This window comes from Aquarana catesbeiana, linkage group LG10, assembly GCF_042186555.1.
Source record: "Aquarana catesbeiana isolate 2022-GZ linkage group LG10, ASM4218655v1, whole genome shotgun sequence".
NCBI classification, from domain to species: Eukaryota; Metazoa; Chordata; class Amphibia; order Anura; family Ranidae; genus Aquarana; species Aquarana catesbeiana.
The window spans coordinates 214944265-214956266 of record NC_133333.1 but is presented as its reverse complement, the minus strand read 5'-3'; positions in this window follow the sequence as shown (position 1 = coordinate 214956266).

Sequence of the window (12002 nt, the reverse complement as noted above, 5' to 3'; positions counted from 1 at the left end):
ATATCATACTTGCCTGCTCTGTGCAATGGTTTTACACAGAGCAGACCTGATCCTCTTCTGTTTGGGTCCCCCAGCCGGCAGTCCTGTCTCCTCCCTTCTGCTGAATGTCCTCAATAGCAAGACTCTTGCTATGAGGGCATTTGAGCAGGCTCACTCCCGAGCCATGCTCCTGTAAATGGATAATGTCCATTCACACACAAAACTCAGCTCTGCCCCCTCATTGGCTCACTGGCTGTGATCAACAGCAGGAGCCAATGGTTCACGCTGCTGTTTGAGCCAATGAGAAGAGAGAGAGACACACAAGAAAGCTGCTGCTCTCTTGAACATTGCTGGATCAAGATGGAGCTTAGGTAAGTATAGGGGGGGATTGGAGGGAGCTGCACAAAGAAGGCTTTTTACCATAATGCATAATCTGCATTAAGGTAAAAAACCTTCTGGCTTTGAAACCACTTTAATGCATTCCCTGAATTAAGATAAAACATTTTTAGGCATCAGTATCCCCGGCGCTGTATCCTGGCCTAGGCCGACAGGGCCCAGGCCTAGGGCAACACTTTGCAGGGGGGCAGCACGGAAAGAGTCCCCGCTGGCTTGCGCTACATTGTAATGTCCTGTACACACGGTCTGATTTTCCGACAGAAAATGTTCGATGGGAGCTTGTTGTCGGAAATTCTGACCGTGTGTAGGCTCCATCGGACATATTCCATCGTTATTTCCGTCACACAAAATTTGAGATCTGGATCTCAAATTTTGCGATAACAAAATCCGTTGCCTTAAATTCCGATCGTGTGTACACAATTCCGACGCACAAAGTTCCACACATGTTTGGAATCAAGCAGAAGAGCCGCACTGGCTATTAAACTTCATTTTTCTCAGCTCGTCGTATGTGTTGTACGTCACCGCGTTCTTGACGTTCTGAATTTCCAACAAGATTTGTGTGACCGTGTGTATGCAAGACAAGTTTGAGCCAACATCCGTCTGAAAAAATCCATGGAATTTGTTGTCGGAATGTCCGATCGTGTGTACAGGGCATAAGTGTAGCGCTAGTCTTATGGGGCGGACTGGGCTGAGAGGGAAATTAGTCTAGCGCCCCCATAAAGCGGCCACACTGCTTCCGGTATGCCGGCATTCCGCAACTGTAGGGGGGGGGGGGGGGGGCGCTGCTTCTTATTTTGACTGTCCTATCATCCTGGACCACAAACCTTCCTCACTGTGCTATATGTTTTCTGCTGCACCATTGGCATGGTTATATCTTCTTAGTCCTCTCCATAAAATGATCAGAAATTTGTGCTTAACCACTTGCCGCCCGCCATATAGCAGAATGACGACGGCAAAGTGGTTGTGTTATCCTGATCGGACGTCATATGAGGATCAGGATAACAGAGCTGGTGCGCCGTCTGACACACCTCAACTTTGATCGTGGTATGAAGCCTCTGACAGAAGCTTCTTACCACGTGATCAGCTGTGACCAATCACAGCCGATCATCACGTGAACCAGAAATTGCCAGTAAGCGGCTTTCTTCGGTTCACGCTGACAGGAAGAGCTGATCAGTGGCTCTCCCTGTCAGAGGGGGGTCTGTGCTGATAATCAGCACATTGATTATCAACACAGTCCCCATCAAAAGGTGCTCATCAGCTGTCAATCAGTGCCCAGCACCTGCCAGCCTGTCCTCATAATAAATGGATGTCAGTGCCAATCAGTGCCCACAACAATACCCAAAAAAGTGCCAGTGCCCCATCAAAGTGCCAATCAGTGCCAATCAGTAATGCTTGTCAGTAGCTCCTCATCAGTGCTGCCTATCCAGTGCCATCTATCAGTGCCCATCAGTGTCGCCTATCAGTGCCATCTATCAGTGCCGCCAGTGCAGTTTTTTTTTTTAAATGGTCGACCTTTTTTCATTTATAGCACTAATATTAAAAACCGCAGAGGTGATCAAATACCATCAAAAGAAAGCTCTATTTGTGGGAAGAAAATTTTTAAAATTTAGTGTGGGTACAGTGTTGTATGACCGCGCAATTGTCATTCAAAGTGCGACAGTGCTGAAAGTTAAAAATTGTCCTGGACAGGAAGGTGGGGAAGTGCCTGGTATTGAAGTGGTTAAAGTAGAAGAGGCAACACTTTTTTAAAAAATTTTGCATAGAGTAAGGGAGGGTTATAGCCCCCGTCAGTTTTTTTTTTTTTACCATCCCTGTCTCATTGCAGAGATTTCCCTTCACTTCCTGCCCCATAGCCAAACAGGAAGTGAGAAAATCTATGCAAATTAAGGGAATCCATCCCCCCCCCCAGGCCCTCAGAACTAGTGTCCCCACTCGAAAATTTCAGGGTGGGTCTTAAACAGCAAGGGGTGTGGCCTTGGCAGGAAGGGGTGGGTCATATTTAAATTATGGGGTGCATGAGTTTAGTTAGGCCTAGGGCAGCACAAAACCTAAATACACTACTGAGTATCCCCCCCCCCATTATACTTATCTGGGCCCTCATTCGATCCAGTGCTGTGCACATCTGCAGCTCCTCTCTCCCCTCAAATCCAGGTCTCGCTGGCTTTGCTGTCAATCAAGGCCAGTGACAAGAGTGTGGGGGGGGGGGGGCTTGGTCTCGCTGCCTGGCAATAGATGCAGACAGCAAGGCTCGGGAGCGAGCCCACATGAGTGCCCCCATAGAAAGCGTCTTCATGCGGGCACAACCCAGGAGCGCTAGCGGGGTCCCGAGAAGAGGTTCAGGGCCACTCTGTGCAATTCCACAGAGCAGTTAAGTATAAACCTGTTTGTTATTTAACTGGTCTGCTCGGGAGCTTCGCCAATGGCTCCCGCTGCTGTGTGACTGAGGAGAGCAGATGCTCTCGTTCACATCACTGGTTCGAGTTGGGGCTCGGGTAAGTAATTGGGAAGCTGAGGGGGGAGCTGCACACAGAAGATTTTTTACCCTCATGCATAGAATGCATGAAGATAAAGAACCTTTGCCCTTTACAACAATTTTTGGAAAATAAGACTACTATTTAGATTCACCTTAGTTAGAAATCTAGGAAATTTTTTTTTGCTTTAGATACACTTAATATAATTTTCATCTCAAACCATTTTACTTTTAAAGTGGAAGCCTAGTCTAAATCTAACGAATGCTAAAGCTACTCTCTGTCACATTCTAAGCCTAATCAATCAAGCCCTGTAAAGAAAATAAATAAATAAATCGCTATACCTACCTGTTCTGCAGCCGATCCGGTCTGGTCTCCAGCAGCGGATGCTGTGTGCAGGAGAGAACCGACAACGGCTGTGACATGCCAGGAAGTGACGTCACCCATAGAGTTACTATGGGGCTTCTGTTGTCAGCTGCCTCTCCTGCACACGCCTACACAGTGAAGCAGCCGCTGACAGGTCAGCGTGGGACCAGATTGTCTGCAGAACAGGTAAGTATAGAGATGTATTTATTTATTTTCTTTGCAGGGCTAGATTGATTATGCTTAGAATGTGATAGAGAGTAGCTTTAGCATTAGTTAGATTTAGACTAAGCTTCCACTTAGTCTAAACCACCAGGGCTAGATAGATTAGGCTTAGAATGTGACAGAGTAGGTTTAGAGTTACTTGTCCTTGTCCTTGTGTGTACTCTTTTTATACTTTTTGCTTATGAATAAAATATGGATTTTATCCTTGTCCTACTCTATACTTGGGTACCGCAATGGTCCAAACATTTTGGTGAATTAGGGCGTTCTTGGAGTAGCCCTTGTACATTCCCCTCCTCTTTTCTAGTATACTAATAATGGATGATGGTAACCCTTTCCCTTTAGATGTCCCTTGGTAATTTATTGTGGCAAATGCTTTTTGGATTTTATATAAACAATGTGGTCCAATTTGCCTCTAAAGTCTGACCTAGTGATTCTTTTTCTTGTCTTAAAGTGGAAGTAAACTTCCATCACTAACTTTTATCTATAGGTAGGCCTATAATAAGGCTTACCTAATGGTAGTGTAAAGATCTCCTAGACGGGCACTGTTTGGGAGATATTTACTGTACATGCAGTCAGTGACATCATTGGCGCATGCATTCTTAAATAACGGCCACCTGTGCTGTGAATAGTTGTTCCCGACGTCATCGTGGCTCCGACCAGTCACAGAGCCAGAGTCCACGAACCCAAAAGTAAGACAGGTGAAGATGGAAGCGCCTGCAGCTCTGACATCTCGACGCCGGAAGAGCTTCGTTTTAAGGTAAGTTTAACATAATATGCTAAGAAAAAAAAATATCCAGCGGTTTAAAACCACTTTAAGTTATACTTACGGATGTAGCAAGGGAGTGATTCAATTAATTGTATAGGTTTTGACTAAACTTCCACTTTAAGTCTAACAACTTTAGATAAAGGGGAGTCAAACTCCAGGGTCAGTGCTGGTCTGCACCAATCCATTCCTAAGGTGTACGATACGGCGTATTAAACAGAACAAAATGTGATCTGTCTGCCTCTTTCCCCTGTAAAGGGAACCTTGGCGGTGTGTTTAATAAAACATTCACAATGTGTCCATACCTTCTTGTTTACATGAAACATTTATGAAACGATTGTGCTGCTACTCGGCTGGAACTTGTTTACATGACTTATGAAGTCAGGTGAAGAGACAGCGAAGAGCAGACGCTGGATCCCCGTACACGCCGCCCAACCATCCGCCAACGTGCTACAACACCGGTGTATACAGGCCAGCTAGGATGGTAATGAGCCAAGAGCCTGCAATTAGTGACAAGCCAAGACACAGAGGCTGGTGAGAGAGCACACCACTGACACAGGCAGGAGGACTACCTATTTACTGAACAAACCCAAAGACCACTGCCGGCTATTAATTATATTGTGTCCCTGACAATTGTCGGCAGAACACTACAGAGCGCTGACTGCTCTTAAGGAAGTATAATATTGGAGAGCTCATGTGAAATGATCAGGCTTCTCCTTATTATCATCAATAAACCACAGGGAACCTTTCCATTCCAATGGGAGGGAGCAAAGGGAGGGAAGGGATAAGGGAAAGGAATGGGATGATGATGGAAAATAATGAATCTTTCAATTCTAATCTCACAATCTCCAGTGCTTCATCCATTATATATTCACTATACACAACTGCTGAATTTCTATATTATGTAGAAAGTTTATGGTTTAAAGGGTTAGTTCACCTTTACCTAGAAACTGCCTATACAAATAAAAGACGCATGTAGATAAAAACAAGCAGTGCAACTTTTGCCGCGTACATACGGTCGGACTTTTCGACCGGACTGGTCCGACAGACTTTTCAGCAGACTTTCGATGGACTTCCAACGGACTTTCTAACGAATGGAATTGCCTACACATGATCACACCAAAGTTCGACAGATTCGTACGTGATGACGTACGACCGGACTAAAATAAGGAACTTGATAGCCAGTAGCCAATAGCGTCAGTTTTTGTCCGTTCGACTAGCATACAGACGAGCGGATTTCTGGGTCCGGCGGAGTTACGATGTAAAGATTTGAAGCAAGTTCCAAATCTAAAGTCCGTCAGATTTGCGACTGGAAAAGTCCGCTGAAGGTCCAGTGAAGCCCACACACGATCGGATTGTCCGCCGGCTTTGGTCCGTCGGCGTCCGTCGGACCAGTCCGGTCGAAAAGTCTGACCGTGTGTACGCGGCATAAGACTAAAAAGTTGAAAATGCCACTTCTACAGCTGTAAGCCATAAAGCCTGAATGAAAAAAACCCTATAAATGTTGCTAAGGACATTGCTAAGGGACACCTAGCTGTTACTGTTCACCTTCACCGTCACAGGAGTGAGCTCATTCTATGATTCCAAACCCCTCATAAGCTCTCTCCCCCCAATGCAGTAGCAGCATTTGAGAGCTCACTTCTGTGATGGTGGAGGTGAGCAGCAAAAGCTTTAAAGTAATTTTAACACCTTTGATGATTATAGAAGACACTTTTGTGCACCCTTCTGAAATAGCCTTCACTTTGTAACCAACCCCTTGACTTTCCAGAACTCTATGCTAAGCCACAACCCCCACACCCAATCTCTCTGTTCAATGGCTCTTTTTCCACAGGGAGGTTCTGAATGGCCATAATCAGAAGGACATAAATCAGAACTAGTAGATGTGTGGTAGCACAGGACCTATATCAAGCAGGATTTTGATTTAGGTAAATCCAAATGGTCATTTATCCTTAGCGGATGTTAGTCTTCCATGAAGGCACAGTAAAAAAAAGTGAACTATTTGGGGTTTTAGGCAGTTGCTTCACCGATCGTGGTGAGCGAACTATGCAGCAGGTCAGCCGGTTTTGAGTATACAGTTAGGGGCGCCTGGTATAAATGCCAACATAGCTTGTATTGATATGAATTATTTATTGAATACCATGTAGCCAATGTGTTTCAGGTAAGGGGCTCTCCCTTCCTCAAGGCTTAAACTTTTTGTGATGTGATAAAATCTGGATGACATTCCTTAAAAATTCTACTTTGTGGCTAACAAAAAAACTAAGGTACCAGTGTATTCATGTAGAGATAAGCCAGCCACTCTCATCTCCACATAGATGCACTGATACCTCAGCTTCTTTTAGCCTCAAAGTAGTCATTTTAAGAAATGTCGTCAAGATTTTATCACATTACAATAAGTTTAACCCTCGAAGGAAGGGGAGCCCCTTCCCTGAATTGCGTTGGCTACATTGTATTCAATAAACATTTCATATCAATACAAGCTATCTGACCATTAGTACCAACTGCTCCTAAGGCCAGCCATAGTCGCTTTCTGCTGAACCTGGCCGATATTCTAACCATGTGTGGGCAGGCTGAATGTGCCAAGTTGAGCGATTGACCAACTTGGCAAGTGGACTCACTTGTGATTATCGATAGCGGCTGCTATAGGCGCTAACAATAATCACTGTAAAACAGCTTAGAACCATCAAAGCTAAAAAAAGCTTGTGACAACAGGAAACTACGATCAGTGGAGTGGCACAGGGATGACTCTCAAAGCTAATGGAGATAGCAGGCATGTAGTGCGGCTCTTTCTTGTGGTAGGGCTTTTTTGTCATGCCTAAAAGGTTCACTGTAAGCTACTCCTCCACCCCTCCACTTCATCCCTAACTGATGTGACTTCATCTATCTTGCTGAGAAAGAGAGGCGCATCACACAGAGGGCATGGTCTACAGGTCCTTAGCTTAAAATGAGATCAACCAGGCAGAAAAAAATTTAAATATTACATATCAAGTTTAAGAGTGACTGGCCCTCTTTGAAACACTAAAACTGGCTAAATGCCACAAGGAAACGTTAAGAGAGCCTTCATGCAGCCCAAAAAGCCACTTGGTGCACTACTGTTTTTACGGGTTGTTAAGATCCAAAGTTCTCCGCCATCCATAAGACACATAAACGTTCTCAGAAGGAAGAAAACTAATTAGACCTGAGCCAACTGTCATTGTGGGAAGAATTTGCCGATTAACCCCTTCCTTCTGGCAGACATGTGTATAGCGCCAGGCAGCAGAAGACGTGTCTAATATTCCTCCTTTCCATTCTGGCTTAATCATTAGGGGAGACAGTCTTCTTCTCATTTATTTATAGTATCTATTGCTCTAATTGGACATCTACAGACACCCCTTCAAATAACAATGATGACGACGTGGGAACAGGCAGTCTATGTCCGCGCTACGGATGCTCATTAGAAAACTTCTCTTTGCAATGTTGTTTCCGAAGAAGAGGAAGCAGACATGTTCCAGACTTCACCCACCAAAGCACAGAGGGTCGCTGAGTGAGATTTCCCAATGACAATTAGGCTTCTGTCCATCAGCCGTGCTATTATCCCTGGTGTACCGACTGTACATGACTTATTACTCATTGTTTATGCTTTACTTCGCTAACTTATTAGCTCCACTATAACTCACTGAGCAGGAACACGAGGATGCGGCTTTAGTGTGAAAATATTTGGGCCAATGGCAGCCATTGCTGAACCTCTGGATATGCAGACCTTCTAGTTGATGTAAACACGATCACTTAAATCTGAATTCTAGGCAGATATAAAAGAACAAAGTATATATGTCACCAGCACACCAAGGATCTCCAAAAAATAAAGCTTCCAATGCTTTATTTGATGATCACCTCACAGCAAAAACAATGATGTTTTGGAGCAACAAAACGTTGCTGTTTTTGGTTTGATGTTATTGTCAAAACCGTTTTTTGGAGATCCTTGGTGTTCTGGTGACATATCCTTTTGTTATGAGTGTTTACGGTCTCCAGCTGGGGGTCGCTACAGCATCCGCTTACCTGACAGCCATTTCCAGGAACGTGTGTGTTGGGGATATTTCTTTAGGCAGGTATAAAAAGTTTAAAATATATAAAAACCCAAAACAGAGTCAAAGCTGCGCTCAGATCTAAAGAAACAAAAAACAAATGTAGGAGAGAGAAGCTGCCAGCACCTTAAAAAGTCCAGTATCTGACTCCTAAAAGTATGGTAAACAGCAAAGTGCAGCGCTAAAGTTATATAAGTGACATAAAAAGAAATGAGGTTCCACCAAGTGACATCACATCAATCAGTAGATATAAATTAACAAAATCGGTCAGTGATAAACAAAGAACTTAAATCACAAATGCATGTGAAAAAAATGTATATGAAAAAGAGTCCAAAAAATATATGAGTCCACAGAGAAATAACAAGCACCCATCCAGGAAAGATGTGACAAAAAGTGCCAATAGATGATCCACCAAGGAGTGTATAAGTAGAATCTGCTTACCGGACGGCGATGACTGCTATTACGGCAGTCTCGCCCAGCATAGGGATTATGGTCTCCCAAAACCAAGGGTACAAAGCGGGACCAGTAGAGGAGAGAAGTAAGTAACAGGTTCATCTGTTCCCAGTAGTCCAGGGGGCTCCTAGTGTCTGGAATCGGCTTAATGCGTGGCTGTGTGTGTGAAGAATCCTCATCACGTCCTGTGGCCACCACGAAGGCATCTGTGTCTCAACCATGGGAGATAAACTCTATGTGGGAGAACTGAAGGCTCCCACATAGAGTTTATCTCCCATGGTTGAGACACAGATGCCTTCGTGGTGGCCACAGGACGTGATGAGGATTCTTCACACACACAGCCACGCATTAAGCCGATTCCAGACACTAGGAGCCCCCTGGACTACTGGGAACAGATGAACCTGTTACTTACTTCTCTCCTCTACTGGTCCCGCTTTGTACCCTTGGTTTTGGGAGACCATAATCCCTATGCTGGGCGAGACTGCCGTAATAGCAGTCATTGCCGTCCGGTAAGCAGATTCTACTTATACACTCCTTGGTGGATCATCTATTGGCACTTTGTGTCACATCTTTCCTGGATGGGTGCTTGTTATTTCTCTGTGGACTCATTATATATTTTTTGGACTGTTTTTCATATACATTTTTTTCACATGCATTTGTGATTTAAGTTCTTTGTTTATCACTGACCGATTTTGTTAATTTATATCTACTGATTGATGTGATGTCACTTGGTGGAACCTCATTTCCTTTTATGTCACTTATATATCTTTAGCGCTGCACTTTGCTGTTTACCAGGTATAAAAAGTTACAAATCAATGTTGGTCTGTATTCATTAATATATCACTGCATGTTTTTTTATTTTCAATTTATTTTCAAATACAAGCAGTTTACATTAATTTCACTTGGCATTATTTACTGTTTGTACAGCAGAGCTGAAAGAGGGAGAGGAAGAAGCAGAACCAGGAGACAATCATATGTATTGCATTGCAATTAGCAAGCTTATAGTAGTAGAGAGTGGAGTGACAGGGAAATTAGCTAATCAGTGTTCTGCTTTCTTCTTTCACAGTGGTACTTCATGACTACTTGAGTTATGCTACCACCTTCAGATGAATGGCCAAAAAAAAGGAAGCATAACCCCTCCCAGTTCAGCTAAGCATCAGTTCTGTAAGAACACAGGCAATGAGGGCAGTGATTCCTGTGTCCTGTGAGGTACTCTGGGAAAATAATTTTACAGGTAAACCAAAATGTCTAATATATTATGTAGCTCTTATACCGCGTACACACGATCTGAAATTCCGCCAGCAAAACTCTGATGAGAGCTTTTTGTCGGGAAAATGCGACCGTGTGTATGCTCCATCGGTCTTTTGCTGGCAGAATTCCAGCCAGTAAAAGATTAAGGGCATGTTCTCTATTTTCGGTCAGGAAAAGTTCCTATCCAAAAATGCAATTGTCTGTACAAATTTCAAAAATTCCAGGAATTACAAAATTCCTACACATGCTTGGAAACAATTCGACGCATGCTTGTAAGCATTTTCCCAGCTCGTTGTAGTGTTGTACGTCACCGCGTTCTTGACGGTCGAAAGTTCAGAGAACTTTTGCGTGACTGTGTGTATGCAAGGCAAGCTTGAGCGGAATTCCGTCGGAAAAACCATCCAAGTTTTTTCCGACTGAAAATCCGCTCGTGTGTACAGGGCATAACCCCCGAAGGGGCCATTGCATTTGGCCAAGTTCTTTCCTATAGAGTGCAGAGGCAGCAAAAAAACATCAACAGTTCACTCAGCTTAGAAACAGTCTAGGGCAGGGGTGGTCAACCTGTGGACCACAGGCCACATGTGGCTCTCGGAGCCCTCTGATGTGGTTCTTGACCCAGGGCCGTCTTTACCAGAGGGCAAACGGGGCAGCTGCCCAGGGCCCTTTCACTGTTTGGAGCCCAAAGCAAAGACACTTCTTAAGCCCATGCGCTGCCCGCAAATCAGCGCTGAAAATCCCCACTGTCTGCGGTAAAGACGTCCCTGTGTCTGTCTGTCACAGACAGTTATCAGCCAGCATCCGCAGTACGCACACAGTACTGTGCAGCAGTGACAGTGCTGCATTAGTTTCGATTAAGGAGCGGCCCACGGGTGGGCGGGGCCTTGAGCTCCCCTGACGCTCTGGCCCTGCCCCTGCTATGCTGCCTGCAAGCAAGTGTGTATGTGATCGAACTCGGTAGGAGGAGCCAGACGGCGGTGCGCAGTGGAGACTGTGGAGTGCTGTCAGAGAGAGTGCTGGTACCTGGAGTGAAACTAGCAATAGCAGTAGTCAGTGTGGAGGAATTGATCGGGTTCGGAGCTGAGCTAGCCAGGAGGACAAGGTAGGTCTTCTGTCTCCTCCCCTGACTCCCGCACCCCATGTGTAGAACAGTTTTAAAAACCTGCCACCCCCTCTATCACCAATAGATAGATTCATGCATTGCATGAATCTATTTATGGCCGCCGCTGCCACCCCCTATTCAAACGCCCCGACCCCTTTTCGGGCGCCTGAATTACAGCGGCAGGGTGTGTTTTTGAAGCACCTGATTAGAACCACTGGCTCTAATAGGCGTCAAAAAAAGGTGACCTGCGAGCTGGGCGCTCGTAGGTCACTGAGCTGTGTTAGAAAAGCGAATGAAGATTCGCTTTCCTAACACTGAACCGCCTCTCTGCCAATCAGGTGCTCAGGTCTGTTACCTGTCACCTGATTGGCTGAATCGACAGGCGCCGCTATTGGATGCCTATCAGAAGGAGAGGACGGGAGATGAGGATGGCAGGAGACCCACGAAGGACCCCGCTTGTCGCTGTCACCCTCTGCCCCACCCAGACAGGGTAAGTGCCGGGCAGACGGTGAGCGGGCGGGGGTCACACTGGTGGCATTCAAGGGCACACTGGCAGCATTTAATGGGCACAGTGGCAGCGTTTGATGGCACACTGGCAGCGTTTGATGGCACACTGGCAGCGTTTGATGGGCACAGTGGCAGCGTTTGATGGGCACAGTGGCAGCGTTTGATGGGCACAGTGGCAGAGTTTGATGGAACAGTGGCAGCGTTTGGTGGAACAGTGGCAGCGTTTTGCATAGTGGCTGCAATTGATGGCACAGTGGCAGAGTTTGGCACAGTGGCAGCATTTGAGGGCACAGTGGCAGCGTTTAATGGGCACAGTGGCAGCGTTTAATGGGCACAGTGGCAGTGTTTGGGCACAGTGTCAGCGTTTGATGGGCACAGTGGCTGTGTTTGATGGGCACAGTGGCAGCGTTTGATGGGCACAGTGGCAGCGTTTGATGGGC